Genomic DNA, 15,898 nt, shown 5'->3' on the forward strand with positions numbered 1-15,898 from the left:
GAGCATCCATTATTCATTTGTAATGGCAGACTAGGATTGCCAGTTTAGCAAATAAAAATTCAGGCAAACAAGGATTTGTGTGTTTGTGTGTGTGGGGGTACATACTGGGCAATATCTGGGATGTATATTATATTAAAAGTTCAGTTTTGCCTGGAAGCCCTGTCAGAAGCTCTTGCACCCCCATTTATTTTGTGGTATGGAAAAGCTAAAGCAAAATCTATTTTAAAAAAAAATTTTTTTATTTATTCAAGACCAGGCTGGTCTTGAACTCCACTCCACCTATCTTCCTACCTCAGCCTCCTGAGTAAGCACATCAGTGCCAGGAGGGGCTGTTCTAAACTCTGTGTGAGCTTTCAGCTCATCACTTCTTACTCGGTGACCGCTTGCCTACCAGCCAGGAAGAGGAAGCCTCATTATCCTCGTTCTTCGTTATGCTGATTTTAAAAAACAACAACAACAAAAACCAAAAATTACTGTAACTGAAGACAAAGAGATCACTTTTAAAGCAGACATACAAGGGTTTAAAAGGTAACAGCATTCTGCCATTCAAATCTAATGAGACAGTTAAGCAGATGTAAGTGTTAATGCTGTTCTCTTACCAACATGTATGTTGATTTCAAAATAACTTAAGTATTTCTAAGCTATACGCATTTTTTCCTGTGTGCAAACTTTTTGGGACCCTTAGCCCCATGGTATGGATGCTGCTTCTGAGTGAGGACACCTGAACCCAGGGAGAAGGGTCCTCCCAGCCCCGACAGGGATAGATTCAATTCCCCGGTTACAACAGTGCCAATTTCGAAACCCCATTGTCAATTATAAAACAGACCTTCCCCAAGGTAAGAGGAGGAGGGAAAATGTAGAGAGGAATATGAAAATCCAAAGGACTGCATGGTCTAAGAATGAAATGTTTTCTAAATCAAATTAAGCTACATGGTGGAAATTGAGGAGAAAGTCCTTAAGGTGACTTTTAAATGGAAATGAAATGTCAGTTAGTAAGTTACAGAGGTGTGGTGATACCAAGTGGCAGGCTTGTGTCTCATTAATTTCAAACATAGGTTTTTATGTGAGGCTATTTGATTATAATTTGATTATCTGACCCTGTAATTAAAGTTTATTGCCAATTTGGAAGCTTACATGTAAAATGAACTGATTTTCTTCAAAGCAATATACAATCTTTTGGACTCATTGACTTCTGGTTTTGCATTTAAATGGAAAAGTCAGTTATAACGTGACAAACAGGTTGGGGTTTTGATCATTAATCCTGCTAAAGCAATATTCATAAATTCAATTCTGAATCAGTTGGAATACTTTTCTTTTATTAGTTTCTGTGTTATTAAATGAGATTGTTTCTGACTAATATATTTCTGGACTCAAACTGTAGCTCCGAGCTGTTATTCAAATCAAATAACATGCCCCTTACTTGTGCCTCGCACTAATAAATGCCAACTTGTGATACATTTGCAAGAGACTGTCAGCAATATTAAAGGAGGCAATAATGCCATAGAGGTCTCAAAGTGAGCTGATTTTTTAAGGGCTAATATTCGCCATTTTTCTTCATACACACACACACACACACACACCCAACTATTCAAACCATTTAAATCTTAAAGTCAAAAGCATATTTTGATTTGTATCAACATCACTCACCAGCACTGGTCAGTGACCAAGACCTTGGAATTAGAAAACTCCTTACTTTAGAATCCTGAGTTAAGAGAAATTAGAAGCTGATTTCAGAGCACAACATGTAATTAGGAGGAAAAAGTGTTGGTTCACTTGGGAAAGATCTTTCGTCCCAATATCCAGGTGGCAGGGGAAGCTACATTGCTTTTGAAATTCAAAAAACTATGCACAAGTCCTCAGTGAGTTCCCAGAGCAAAGAGGTATCTCGGAAAACAGATGAGGAAAGTGAGGCCCAGAGAGAAATCAGCTGGTCAGTTACACCTGAAGTGAGAGCGAATCCCTGAGGGCGATACTCTTGACGACACCTGGAATTTCTCTCTGAGACTTTCCCCACCGTTCAGTGGACAAAAGTCTCATAAATCGTCCTAGAACTTCACAGGGGCTGGAATCAGATGGCCAGATTCAGCCCTCTGTCTGCCCCACCTCCAGCACATCACCTGAACACCAGGAGCTCCTGGCCTGTGTTACACCTGCCTTTTCTCCCTGTTTTGAGAAGTAAATGAGACCTGATGCGTAAACTACAAAGGACAGGTGGCCCATAATAGCTTACTTTTTAAATTTCAAGTGCTTTGAGGTATGATTGGCATATAATAAACTGAATGTTTAAATGATTTCCTTCCTCAATAACCGTAATAACATTGAAGTTTTCATTGCTGTGGGCAATTTTTCCCCGAATGCCTATATTTGGGCCTCAGAGATTATGCTCCAGACTGACAAGGTTGTTGGTCTTCTTTCTCCCTTTCTCTTGACTGAGTCCCTGAACATTTCCATTGACGATTCTTGGGAAGGAACTGGGTCAGCTGTTGCTAGATTTCCTTCTTATCTAGCAATCACTGTGAGTAAGAGTGGTTTCTCCTGCCCCAGAAGGAAACTGTTTCAACTCATTCGTAAAATCCCAGAGTCTCAGTTGTGAGAAACCGTAGAATCCACCCTGCTCATGGCTCCCCTCTTCCCATACCATGTACCCAATACTTCCCGCTGCACACAACCCTCCAGTGAGGGCCCGGCCTGCCTCTACTTGGGTCCCAGGGTTGCGCCCTGAGTCACCCAGAGAGGAAATGCTCCCCAGTGCTGTGACCAGTGGAGGCAGATGCTGTCCCTTGGTAACATCAAGAAGCAGGGGCCCCTTCTGAGAATTTACTTAATGTCGGCTGAGATCTCCTGGGTGACTGGCATTATCTTGCTTATTCCTCCCAGGTGTCTTCCAAAGCCAGGATTGTCCTTCCCTGGTTAAGAATGAGGCAGCCCAGGCCAGGAGGCCTGGTTAGTGTCCGCTCCTTTTGTGCCTCAGGTAGATTTATCCAGACAACTGAGCCCAGAGGAAGAGGTTTCCTGGCTTCCCGTGGAGGAGGTGACAGAAAAACTGGGGGTGGTATGTGTGAAGCAGGGCAGTGGAAGTGGACTCTTTCATCATGGGTGCACATTCTTCCATCGGGGTGGAGGGTGTTGGATTTTGCCACCACAAAGGTCTACATTCTACCTTTTCTGCTCAGGTTGCAACTAAAGAGCTGGACCTGGATGGTCCCAAATCTGTGGTTGGACAGACCCAGGCAGGAGATGGCTAGTCCCAAATCTTTGGACTTTTTCTTGGAAACGTCACCTGTTTTGCACAATGCCTGCTGAGAGGCAGGACTCACACTGTAGTAAGTGCCGGTGCTCAGGCCTCAAGATTGCACTGACCGCTTTCCAAGCCTGGTGCCACTGTGGCTAAACAAGAGGTCATCACGGTTACTGCAAGGGAAGGGGCCCATGCAGTGGCCTCTCAGTGCCCTAAGTGAACCGTGGTAATTAGGCCCGTGGGCCTCAGCCCTGGCTGCTCCCCGCCACCTCTTCTTCTGCACTATCCGCATGCAGGCTTTTTTGGACCGTAGCCATGACTTTGGAAGCTTGTTCCCCAGATTGGTAAAGTCAGGAAGTGGTGGGCCTAGAGGGAGGTTCTTGGGTCACCCGGGAGCCCTGCCCTTGGAAGGTACTGGGAGTCCTAGCTCTCTGGCTTCCTGTTTCAAGATGTGATCTCTCTCTTCCATCCAAGTTCCTGCCATTGCCGCCTGCCATGAGGTGACACAGTCAAGGGGAGCCCTTGCCCCAGTCAGTGCCATGCCGTTTGCACTGTGCCTCCAGAACAGTGAGTTAAATAAACCTTTTTTCTTCTTAAGTAGCCTGCCTTCATGATGAAAGGTGAACCAATACAGTAGCCTATTCTACCTATAATTTGTTTTCGTCTCAGCACCTCCTATAAGTGGAATTGTACAATATTTGTCCTTCTGTGTGGCTTATTTCACTTAGCACAGTGTTTTCAGGGTCACCCGTTTTGTAGTATGTATTGGAAGTACATTTCTTTTTATGACTGGAGAGTTCCGTATGAAACACATTTTGTTGATCCTTTCATTTGTTGCTGGGCCCTTGGGACCTTTCCTCTTCTTGGCTGTCGTGAGTGTTCGCTCACTCATTTGGGTGCTGTTCTCAGATCTTTTGGGTATGGATCTAGGAGTGGGGTTGGAAGGTCTCGTGGTAATTCTCTGGTTAGCTTTTGTAAGCACCACCGTACTGTTCTCCACGGCAGCTGCACCGTTTGGCAATACCACCAGCCATGCGCAAGGGTTCCGATGCTTCCACGTCCTTACCAAGGCTATTTTTTCATTTTTTTGATCACAGCCATTCCACCAGGAATGAAGGTGATATCTTTGTTCTTATTTGCATTTCCTTAATGACTACTGATGGTGAGCGAGCATGGAACTTGACATGTAGCTGACTTAAGTTCAAAGGTCACAAAACAGAAGGATTGCGTGTGGGGTGGTGGGATAAGGAGTTATCCAGTACAAGAGGGTCCCTCTGGTAACAAGCAAAGACAGTCATCTGTGCCGAGTGGACCTCTTCCTTGGCAACTTTTCTGATGCAGTGGTCTCAGGCTTAGCTGTTGTAGAATCACCTGGGGAACTTTGAAGACACTGGCAGAGAGCAGCAGCCCAGAGCGGCTGACGTGAGCCTTCTAGGTTGGCCAGCGTTTGTAGGCTGAAGCCCCCTTTGATTCTTCTGTGTGGCCAGGGCTGGGAGCCCCTGCTTCCCGCCACCATCACCAGGATGTGTAACCCACCACCCACGCAGGCACACCTGGTTTCCAAAACTTCGTTTGCTTTTGTAAGAGCTTTGAGGTCGTTCGCATCCCGTCAATTCACCCATTTGAATGTAGCATTCAGGGGTTGTAAATACATTCAGTGTTTTCCAATCATCATCACGACCGATGTTGGAGCACTCCATTACTCCCCAATCCTGTCCTCCCCAAAACGGCACCCCCAGCTGCCGATGACAGCTGTCCTGTCCCATGACCTTGCCCTCCTGGCTCGCCTCCCTCTGGCTGGACCGCTTGAACTGCCGAGTTTTCTGAGAGGAGGACTCTAGATGCAGAGGCAGATAAACCAGAACCCACCTGGTCTCTGGGAGCTCAGTCAAGGGAAGCAGAGAAACCAACTCCTAAGTAAATAGTTCTAGTGCACGCCAATTCCACATTTCTCCAGCTCTGGGAGGCACATCAGTGTGAAATGGGAAATGGCATTAGGGAGGACGTAGATGTGGCATTAAATAACACTAAATCACCAAAGGACAGTTATTCCCTTTTCAATTATCTTTTAAGCCTTTGGATAAAGCAAGGAGAACGTCTCAGTTTGGTGCTAATAGGTCTTTAATGCCTCTCTTCAATCATACCTCCTTCCAACAAACGCAGACGTAAACCCGCATCTCTAACTGTAACACGATTGAGCCAGAAGTCGCCAACATTGTTTTGCTTTCCCTGTATTTATTTTACAGTTGTCTTGTACTTGGCGCGTCTCGTTGAATTTTTTTTTTCTCCCATTTACCGTCGTGATATAAAGTTTACTTTAAAAATACACACATTTAAATTTGAGTTTTAAAAAAGTGAGTTTGTTTGAAGGAAAAGATTAAGTCAATAGTAGAGCAGGTGGTCAGCAGATGTGGTGGGAATGGTGCAGGTGGCATCCAAATGACCCTGGGACGGGCACCTGGTGGGCTTCAGGGGCTGAGGGAACCCCAGCTTGCTGCACAAGAAGCAGCACGTGATTAAATCACAGAATGAAGGCCAAGAATGAATAGACGGAGAAGACCTGGAGATGGGTCCTAGCCCACATCCTGCAAGGGAAGGAAACAGGTTCTCAAACGTCGGGTGATTGCAGGCGTCTGTGGGGGAATCGGAACTGGGCTTCATGGTTGGGTACCCCCTGCAGGGTTGCATGTCACAGGGTGCTTCTCTTCTCTGGGTGACTCAGTGAGACAGAACGTCTTGCCCCGGGAATGTGAAGAGAGAGTCCTGTGGATCCCATGGCTCAGTCTGATTTCACAAAGTTCTCAGAAGAAGGACCATTTGGGGAAAATCCCAGAACTTTTTCTCTCTAGAAGTAAGACAGCAACATGGTTGCAACACCTACCAGGCTGCTCCTCAAGCTTTCCTTTCAAACAAGCCGTAGGATTTATTTTATTCCCCTGCCCCTGCTATGTCGGGGATAATTTCACTCTGCAATAATAGGTAACAAACATTAAGCCTCGGGCAGGGGACAGCACTGGGGATGGAACCAAGGCCTTGTGCCTGCTCAGCAAGCACTTGACCACTGAGCTACACCTCGGCCTCAAAGTCTGGCTTTTGTCACTCGGCATTAAGCATTTCAGGTTCATCCACTTTGTCGCTGGAACCCGCAGCTCCTTTTTCTCGCTGAGCACTGTGGTATGCCTTTAACCCACGTAGCACAGTGTGTGACCTATTCGCCCGCCAGGAACATTTGCATTTTTCCTTATCTTCTGGCAATTTTGGAAAAAAGCCATTACATATTAAATTTCAAATAAGTAATTTTTAACTTCAAAAGTAATATTTAACTTCAAATTTCCCTTAACAAAGGCAATATTTCGCACTGTGATTCTCGAGGCCCTGGGTGAGCTGGTTCCTGCCACAGACCACGCCCATCTCTTGTCTGGGCACTCCCTGTCCCCTTGCCTCTGGGCAAAGGCTGAGTGCCCCTCCCCTGGCCTTGGGCCTCTGGCTTCCCTTAGCCAAGCCCGCCTCCCTAGCCTACCCGACATCTCAACCCAAAGACCCCTGCCCATTAGGCGCAGGCTGTCCCCTGGCCCCATGTAATTCCTCCATAGTGCCCATCCCAAGGCGCAGTTTTGCTTGCTTGTTTTGCTTCTTGAGGGGAGGGTCCTTGTCCATCCAGTTAAAATCTTAGCTGGGGTTCTGGTGTCTGGTAGGTGTTTGAGTAAATAATATAGGGACGGTAACTTGGGCTCCGCTTTTAAGTTGTGAGTGCCAGGATACGAAGTCCTTGGTACACACAGGTAATGAGGAAAGCGTACCTTGTGCAAGTAGTCTGTTCATTCCGAATAAAGTGTTGGTTACAGCAGGCCATGGCGCAAGGACGAAAGTACATACATCTTCAGACACGGACTGACCTTCAGCTGTGGATTCCACTCCTGTGGACAGAACAGAGGGAAATGGCAGTTTCTATTTAAAGCGAATCTGACTGATCTTATCCCTTGACGTGTCGCAGAATCGAGAGACCTACTCCACAAATCTATAGCTATATTTATTTTTCCTTCAAACCAGCATTTAAAATAGAGATGATGTTACCATTGGATATTTTCTTGAATAGACAGGTGTATAAATATATTAGTGGGCGTATCTCTTTTACTAGCAGTAATGGAATGTGTATAAAAAGAACATACAAGGTTCCTCTGTGTCACACTGTGAGATACACTTGGAAGTGGCGGGGTCCCAAAACACTCTTCTGAACCAAAAACAAACACAAGTGATAACACGTTAAAAGATTAACAGCCAGATGCAGTGGAACCCACCTGTGACGCCAGCCACTTGGGAGGCTGAGGCAGGAGATTTGCAAGTTTGAGGCCAGCCTGGACAACTTAACGAAGTGTTCAGCAATTTAGTGAGACCCTGTCTCAAAAGGGAGTGTGGAGAGGGGGAAGCAGGGAAATGGGGCACTGGAGATGTAGTTCAGTGGGAGAGTGCTTGCCTAGCACATGTAAGGCTCTGCATTCAATTTCTAGTACTGCTGAAAAAAAATACAAACCAACTTGCTTTGTCTCAAATTCATAAATATACAAAAAGTGTTTGGGACTTATTTAACAAGGTGACATTGTCAGGCTTCTAAATTTAACAAATTTTCCTGGAACCATTACATATACTTTATTTTTTAGTTCTTGTAGCACTGGGGATCGAACTCAGGAGCACTCCATCACTGAGCTACATATCCCTCGCTGTTTTTATTTTTGTTTTGAGACAGGGTCTTGCTAAATTTCTGAGGCTGGCCTCGAACTTGAGATCCTCCTGCCTCAGCCTCCTGAGTCACTGGAATTACAGGCGTGCACCACCATGCCTGGCTAACAGGCACAATTGAAAGAAATACAGGAAATTTGGCACTTTTCTCACCTAAGTCTATGCTCATTCATTCCATATGGCCTTATCAGCTTCATCAAGCACCTCCCAAGTGCCCCGGATGCTGTGCTAGAACTGGGCATGTCCACAGAGGAAATGCACCACTTTGTCCTCATGAAGTTCATAGGCTAGAGGGGAGATGGCAAAAAGCAACAGAGGTCTCAATCTAGTCCTGGTGAGGGGGGCCATTTGACAGATTTGATCATTAAAACCAAGAGTGACTCTTGTAGGCCTGAGCAACCAGGATGGAGGGTAGTGGCCTCTCAGGTGAATCACCTGGGCTCTGAATAACACTGGAGGAAGCACAAGCCTGTCTCCTGGCAGAGTAAGGGGAGGGCTTCGCAAAACCACCTCTCGTAGCAGGAGTAGTTTGAAAAAATATCAATTACATTTTTTTCTCGGCCTTTCTGAATTTGATCTTCTCTCTAGTTGACTGGAGGCATCGAGCCTCTTGGAGCAAGGAGAGGTCACAGTGTTTACGGAGGAACACAAGAGAAAGAATTATGCTCAGTTCGTGACATTCAAAATTGAATTTTTCATGGCAAGTCAGAGTTGTCTTAAAGATTTTTTTGACTTTTTAAATTATTTTAATTTCCTCAGTATACCAAGAGCCAAGCTTGGAAAGCACAGTGCTTGGAGATCTCCCAGGGTGGAGAAAATGTCCCCAATGTCCCTTGGGATAAGCACTATGTTGTTCTATGATAGATTATTAAGAGTGACTTTCAAACGTGTCTTTCCTTGACCACAATATTTGCAAAGGTGAGTGGGAGGCCTGCAGCCTCCCCAGCTGCTCTCCATTCTCGGAAGTGTGGGTGCAGCCCAGAGCTCCCCTGCAGGAGGACAAGGAGACCCACAGCAGGAGATGAGGGAGACCTACAACGGCCAGAAGGCTGGGGCCGAGGGGGCGCTGTGCAGTGCCCACCTGTCAGGAAGACCGAGCATGAGCAGGGTCACGGGAGAGCAGGTCATGCGTCCACAGATGCCCAGCAAACAGGGCAATAGCCAGGGGGCAAGGAAGGGATGCCTTCAGGGAAGCCCAGGTACACAAAGAGGAACCGATGGGGCAAGTGGAAGTCTGAGAAATCAGAGCCCAAATTATTTCCCCAAAAGAGGTAGCAAATTATTGATATTATTAAATTATGAAGTTAGGTTAGAGTTGAGCCCCCCGAGTTGGCATCAAATTGAGATTCATGAAGACTCAATCAGTTCTAGATAAAATAAATCATTCTTCTGTACTGTTAGGAGGCAATGTTGGTAAACGTGGCGATCCAACCAGTGGTCAGCACTGGCTGGGGGTGGAAGGTCTGTCGCATTTGCCAATTTCTGTGGTGTAAATACTCCCAGCATGGCCAACTTCAAGCCACCACTGAGGCCAGGAGATGCCTCAGAGGAACATGGGCTCCGGCCTGTGGGAGCCGTCCCTACCACCAGGCTTTGTCTACCCTGACTTATGAGCCCAGACTTTGTGACCAAGGGTCAGATATTCTTTCTAGCACTAAGAATTCCTTTCTCTAGAGGCTGGTTTAATTGACTACAGCAATGACTTTCTACCCCATGCAGACAGCACCTCAGTGGGAACCAGCAGACCTCACCTGTCCCCATTTTCTTCTCTAAGTTTCTCTTCCAGGAAAATTTTCAGGTCCCAACCACCCACCCAGGACACTGCCAGCCTACTGACAGAATCAGAGCAAACCACCCCCTGGAGGGCGCTCAAGAGGTCATCGTGGCCAGCCCCCTGCCTCCAGGCAGGTCTCCCCCTAAATCGTCCTAGACAGAGCCTCCCCCTGCTGGACCCTTTGCTCCGAGCGCCCCAACAGCCGAGTTAAGTTTTGTGCTGACGCCGCCCGTCGAGCAGGGACGGTGGCGCGCGCTCCGCAGGCTCATAAGGGAATCATTAGTGAGACGCAGCAGTGTACGCGGGCCCGAAGGCCTGTGGCAATTAATCACCTTTCCTCCCTCGGCAGCACCAGCTGTCTCAGATGCAGCCATCCTCGAGGTAGCCCTTTAATTGTCCCTGGAGAGGGCAGGTGGGTGAGGGGCCACCTGAGCTAACGTCAGCCAGCAATCCTCCCAAATAAAAAAAATTAAAAAAAAAAAAAATTTTTTTTTTTTAGAGTATTCAAATATTTCTCACTTACTTCCCAGAGTCTGTTATTGGTATAAAGGTTGAAGCTCAGGCAGCTTAACTGTTATGTGGAATGACCTTTAGTTTTAATATTAATATATTATCGTAAAGTCTGTGTGAATCATGAATGCAATTTTGGTATTCATATAAAATGCCACACGCTGAACCCAATGCAACTTCTTTTCCCCCCTCTCGTCCTCCAGTAGGCTGCAAACGGGGTGAATTAATATGCGTCGTATTCCTCTCCCCTTTATTTACCTAGAGAGGGTGGCCAGGCAACTTTATCAAGAGTAACATTATCAAGAGCTTTTCTGCAAGCTTTTTTATCATATTCACATCCGCGTCTGCTCGACACTTGTCAGTGTCAATCAAATCGCAATAATACGCAGATGATTTGCTCATTTGGTTTAATAAAATCTTTCTGCTTATTTGCGCTGCCTCCATTACACCACATAATTGCTGTGCCGCGGAGGTGAAAGGCAGCCAGTTGCCCGGGGGATAAGAGGAGACGATTGCTATATGAAGGATTTGTTTCTTTGCCTCTGTCTCTCCCCAGTCACTCATATTCCTAAAATTAATATTGTATTTGAATCCAGCCCTGCTATTCTTATGCAGGCTAACATTGTTATTACTTATTATTTGGATGTGAAGTCATTTATTTTTAGTTTTATGTCCAAGCTGTCAAGCTAAATTTCATTGTGAACTGCCACATACAATTTTTAACTGCCATTTAAAACGAGATTCAAACTCTAAATTATGGAGTGAGCTCATTCAAAGGGCCGGTCTGACGGGAAGTGCAGCAGGAAGCCCCGATTTCCCTGGAAATCAAAGGCCTCCCGGTGATTATTTTTGTGGAAAGGAAAGCACACAGCCTTAGTTCTTCATAATCACCCCGACGGTGGCCGGACACCCAGGTCGGCAAGCAGAGGGAGGGCTGTGCAGGTGGCCGTGGGCCTGGAGCTGCGCTGGCCGGCCACACCTGCGTTGGAGCCTGCCAGGTTGCTTGGAGAGAGTCCCGGGGGTGGGGTCCCGCGTTGACAGCCACAGCGGCTTCCTGGGGAGGCCAGCCTGCAGGAGCAGGAGGGACTGGCCTCCGCGGTGCCCTGGAACGGCCTGGCTTGGAGTCCAGCTCTGTTGCATAGCCCTCGCGGAAGTCAGGGCTCCCCAGGCAGTGTGGCTGGGGAGATGCCAGTCGTTGGCAGGTGTACCTTGGTATGGCCACAGAGGGAGCGGATGCTCTCCATGGAGCATCAAATGGCATTTGAAAGTCGGACAGCACACCTGAGGTGTTATCCTGCCAGCTTGGAGCCCGGTTGTGAGGGTGGCAGGGAACCCAGGGACCACAACTTCCCACTCAGTTGCTCTCCAGGCAGCCATTTAGGAAGAGTGGCCGGCGCTTCTGTGAAGGAGCTTATTAGGAGTCTGTAAAGAGGCGTCTGGGATGCGCTGGTCCAGCTGAGGGAGGTGAAGATGCGAGACTTAAGGCTAAGATGCTGGCGGCTCTGGAAGCCCAGAGGGAAAGGGAAAGGGCTTTGCAGGAGGAGGCCCCCAGGCCAAGCCAGGGCTGCCAGCAGGAGGCGGTGCCGCTAGCAGCCTAGGGACCACTATCTTGCCACCAGGTTGCCCCTCAGGGTCTAGGCTATGTTTGCCCTCCCAGAAGGTCCAGAGTTCAGGAAGCCAGGGTCAGGCCAACCCCAAGGGCAACTCGTGCCAGCACCCCAGACGGGAGCGTTCAAGGTTTACAGCCGTGTCCTGGGACTTCCAGGTGTTCCCTGCCGCTCGTTAAACTCGGAAGTAGACACAGGATCCCGGGTCTGGCTCTCTAGCCCCTTTATTCCCTACCAAGTAGGACCACCCAGATAAACCTATGCTGCTGCCACTTTGATGCCCATCCCCAGGTTTCAAGAGCACCGTGAGGCAAATGGGAGCGTTGGAGTCCCTCCTGCTCTTGACTGATCCCTCCTAATCGCTAGTATTAAAAGGGCCTTAATTCTAAACGCACACGCGCCGTCTTGGGTGCCAACTTGAGTTTATGACAGAGCCTGTCCGCGAACACAGTGGCTGTGGAAGGCGGGGGGCTCTTCCCTGGGCCTTGGGCAGGGAGAAGGTGACACTTTTTTCTGTGCCCCTTCCTTGCAGTGACATAGCGAAGAGGCTGGTAGCCTTGTCCTGGATCACATAGTTCTTGGGGCAAAGCAGGGGTCCCTTTAGGGAGCCTCTAACCTCGGCCCTCCCCTGCCTGAGCATCGATGAGCAGATGGGGGCTGTGAATTGTCCCCAGGGTGCCACCACCTTCTAAATGTTCGACTTTATTGATGTAAGGAAGGTATGTTAGATGCAACAAGCCGCACAACCCTCCCGGTGAAAGCACGCCATTCAGCAGACTTTGTCTACTCACAGAATTGTGCAAATGTCACCCAAGTCAACCTGAGACCATTTTCATTACCTCAAGAGCTCCCGCGTGGCCTGGGCTGGGGCTCAGTGGTAGAGCACTTGTCTAGCCCGTGTGAGGCCCTGGGTTCGATTCTCAGCACTGCATATAAATAAGTAGAATAAAGGTCTGTGGACAACTAAGAAAATATATATATATAAAAAAACCTCCCTCATCCCTTTGGCTCTCCAAGGCCCCTCCCAGCCAAAAGCAACCACTATTTACTTTCTGTTCCAATAGATGCCTACCCAGGACAGTTCGAGGAAACTGAGCACATAGTCTGAGGTCATTGGCGACTGGCCTGTGGGTGGGTATCTTTTTAATTTTAAATATTTATTGGTCAATAGACCTTTATTCGTATGAATCCAACCCAGTGACTCTCACATGCTAGTCAAGCGCTCTCGCTGAGCCACAACCCCAGCCCTGATTACTCTTTGAAGCAGAGAAAAGGCCATCGAAAGCCATGTGACATAGGACAATCCTGAACTCCGTAAACAAGATTCTTGAGTTACCAGAAGCCCCCCGGAAAACTATGGGAGATAGGATCAAATTTTTCTTACCGTATCGAGCTACCTATGATTCTGTCAGGACATCTGCCTCCTTCAGCCTTTCAGGAGGGCTCAGCCCCCTGGTCGAGGTTTACACAGGGGGCTCAGACTAGCGATTAAACCCTCGGTTTTAAGGATGTTTGGCTTTTCTATTAGAAGTTAGGAAGGCTGCCTTTCAAAAACAATTACAAATTCCCAGTTTCCCTTGAAAAGCCCAAAGCCCCAACATCGGTCGCCCACATCCATGCTTGGCACCAGTAGGCTAGAGCCAGGTGGACCCTTGGGTTGGGGCTGTACCTCACCCAGCCCCTGGCTGGCCCACACCCCTCGCTTCTGTGCCCTTTCTGGGATGACCCTGAGTGATACCTGCACAGAAGAGAGCAGGTGTGAGGAGTGGGCAGGGCGCTGCCTGTTGAATGTGGCCAGGTGGTTACTGGGGACCCTGTGCAGGGTGGGGAGTGGAGCTGCGGGCAAGGGAGCCCTGGGAAGCAGCCATGCCGCGGCGTAACCCGTGCAGCAGGGACACAGCCTCCCGGAGCGCCAACCAAGTGGACAGCTTGTTTATTCCACAAGTACTTAGTGAGCATCCACTCTGCAGATTCCAGATTCAGGGGCCCTGTGAACAAAACAGATAAGCCCTCCTGCTTGTCTGGGGAGGATTTTCAAATGGGAGAGATGGATAAATATGAGAGAAGTCAACAGGTGGTTTGCTCAGGTGAGGTGGGCTATGGAAAAGCGGGAGGAAGGGGAGCATGGTGGGGGTGGAGGGAGCGTGGGCGGGCTGCGAGTGCAGGGTGGCCCACCTCACTGGAAGGTGATGTTGGGATGCAGGTCTGGAGGGCGTGAGGAAGCAAACCGCACGGTTGTCTGGAAGAAGGAATTTCCAGGCAGAACAGCAAGTGCAAAGGCCCTGTTTTTGCTGCAATCTGGGAAGAGCACAGAGGTCACTGTGGCTTGGCACAGCATGAGGGAGGAACCACATGGGGCCTTAAGGGACATCAAAAGGATAGCAACATTGGATTTGACTCCGAGAGGGGGAAGAGTGGGAGTTTGAACAGATGGGTGACACAATGTGGGTTAGTTTTTAACAGGATCACGTTGACAGTGTTTACAGAGCAAACACGAGAGACCAATCAGGAGGACGTCACTAATCCAGGTGAGCAGGGAGGGCAAGGAGGGCAGGATGAAGCAAGCTTGGTGGCCAGCAGAGATTGTATCCTAGATACAATCCTAGATATGGCGTAAGGTGGGGCTGACCCTGATTTGCTGACGAAGGTGGGTGAGAGAGGAGAAGATGACTGTAAGGTTGGGGACCTGATTAACTGGAAGGGAGCATGGCCATGTGTAAGACAGGAGCTGGCACCTGGAGGCAGACGGCCCTGTTGGCCCCGAGATGGCTGCATCTGAGGGAAGACGCTCAAGGGAACCAGGGGTTCAGAAGGGAGGTCCCGGCTGGAGACCCAGGCTGGAAGCCATGGGCGTGCAGAATGTCTGCGGTCACCGAGCACATGGACGTAGGCCCAGACTGTCCTGAGATACCCAACATGGAGGCCAGGGACATGCGGAGGCCCCAGCAACACTAGGAGTGGCTGGCCATTCATGCCCTGGGTTAGGCGTTCCCATTGAATTGGGGGAGTCCCCTCCATGGGGAGGAATGTAGGGAAAAAAGTTCCCACTGACTTATTTATATGACTCAACTACAGAATTCCCGGCGCTTTAACTGCTGTGGTTCCAACTTATAGCCTGAGTTTTTAAAATGTATTTTGGATGGGAGATACAGGCACCACAAGGTTCAAGTTCAGAAGAGTGTTCAGCAGAGTGTTCCTCTTACCCACGTCCCTCAGCCACATGGCTCCTTCCCCAGAGTCAGCCAGGTCCCCAGTTGCATGAATATTCTAGAGCTGTTCTTGGTGTAGACATTTGCATGTTGTCCAACGATGGGAATGTGTTGACAAATGTGCCATTGTGCAAAAATGACAGCATGCACCTGTTCAGACCCCAAAGGGTGGGTGGGTGGGCCACTCACTGAGGGCCCCTCAACAGAGGTCTGGCCAACAGGGGCTGTCGGGGCTGCTGCTGGCCCAGCGCGTGTTAGGTGTTTTATGGTAAATGTTGTATTTATGAGTAGGAGTACACCCTAACATAACGATAAAATTATAGCAAGTACATAAACCAGCGCCTTAGTCCTTTACTATCGCTAGCAATATTTATGTTCTGGATGTAATTGTATGTGCTGTACTTTTTTTTTTTTAAAGTGGGAATTGAACCCAGACGTTCTTAACCACTGAACCACATCCCCAGCTCTTTTTTATTTTGAAACAGGAACTCGCTAAGTTGCTGAAGCTGGCTTTGAACTCGCGACCCTGCTGCCTCGGCTGCGGGGGTTTCGGGTGTGCACCACTGCACCCAGCACACGAGGTGTCCTCTTATAGGGCTGGCAGCACAGTAAGTTGGTTGGCACCAGTGTTGCCACAAATGCAGGAACATGGCACACTGCAGTGTGCCAAGGGCTGGCTGGCACCAAGCAGTGGGAATTCTCTCAGTCCGTTCTGATGGACCACCATTTGCATGTGGCTCATCTTTGGCTGAGATGTTGTGGGACACGTGACTGTATGTCCATGGGTGTGTTTGTACACAGCTCCCTTCACCCATTTTTACAC

This window comes from Sciurus vulgaris (assembly GCF_902686455.1).
Source record: "Sciurus vulgaris genome assembly, chromosome: 17".
Lineage (NCBI taxonomy): Eukaryota > Metazoa > Chordata > Mammalia > Rodentia > Sciuridae > Sciurus > Sciurus vulgaris.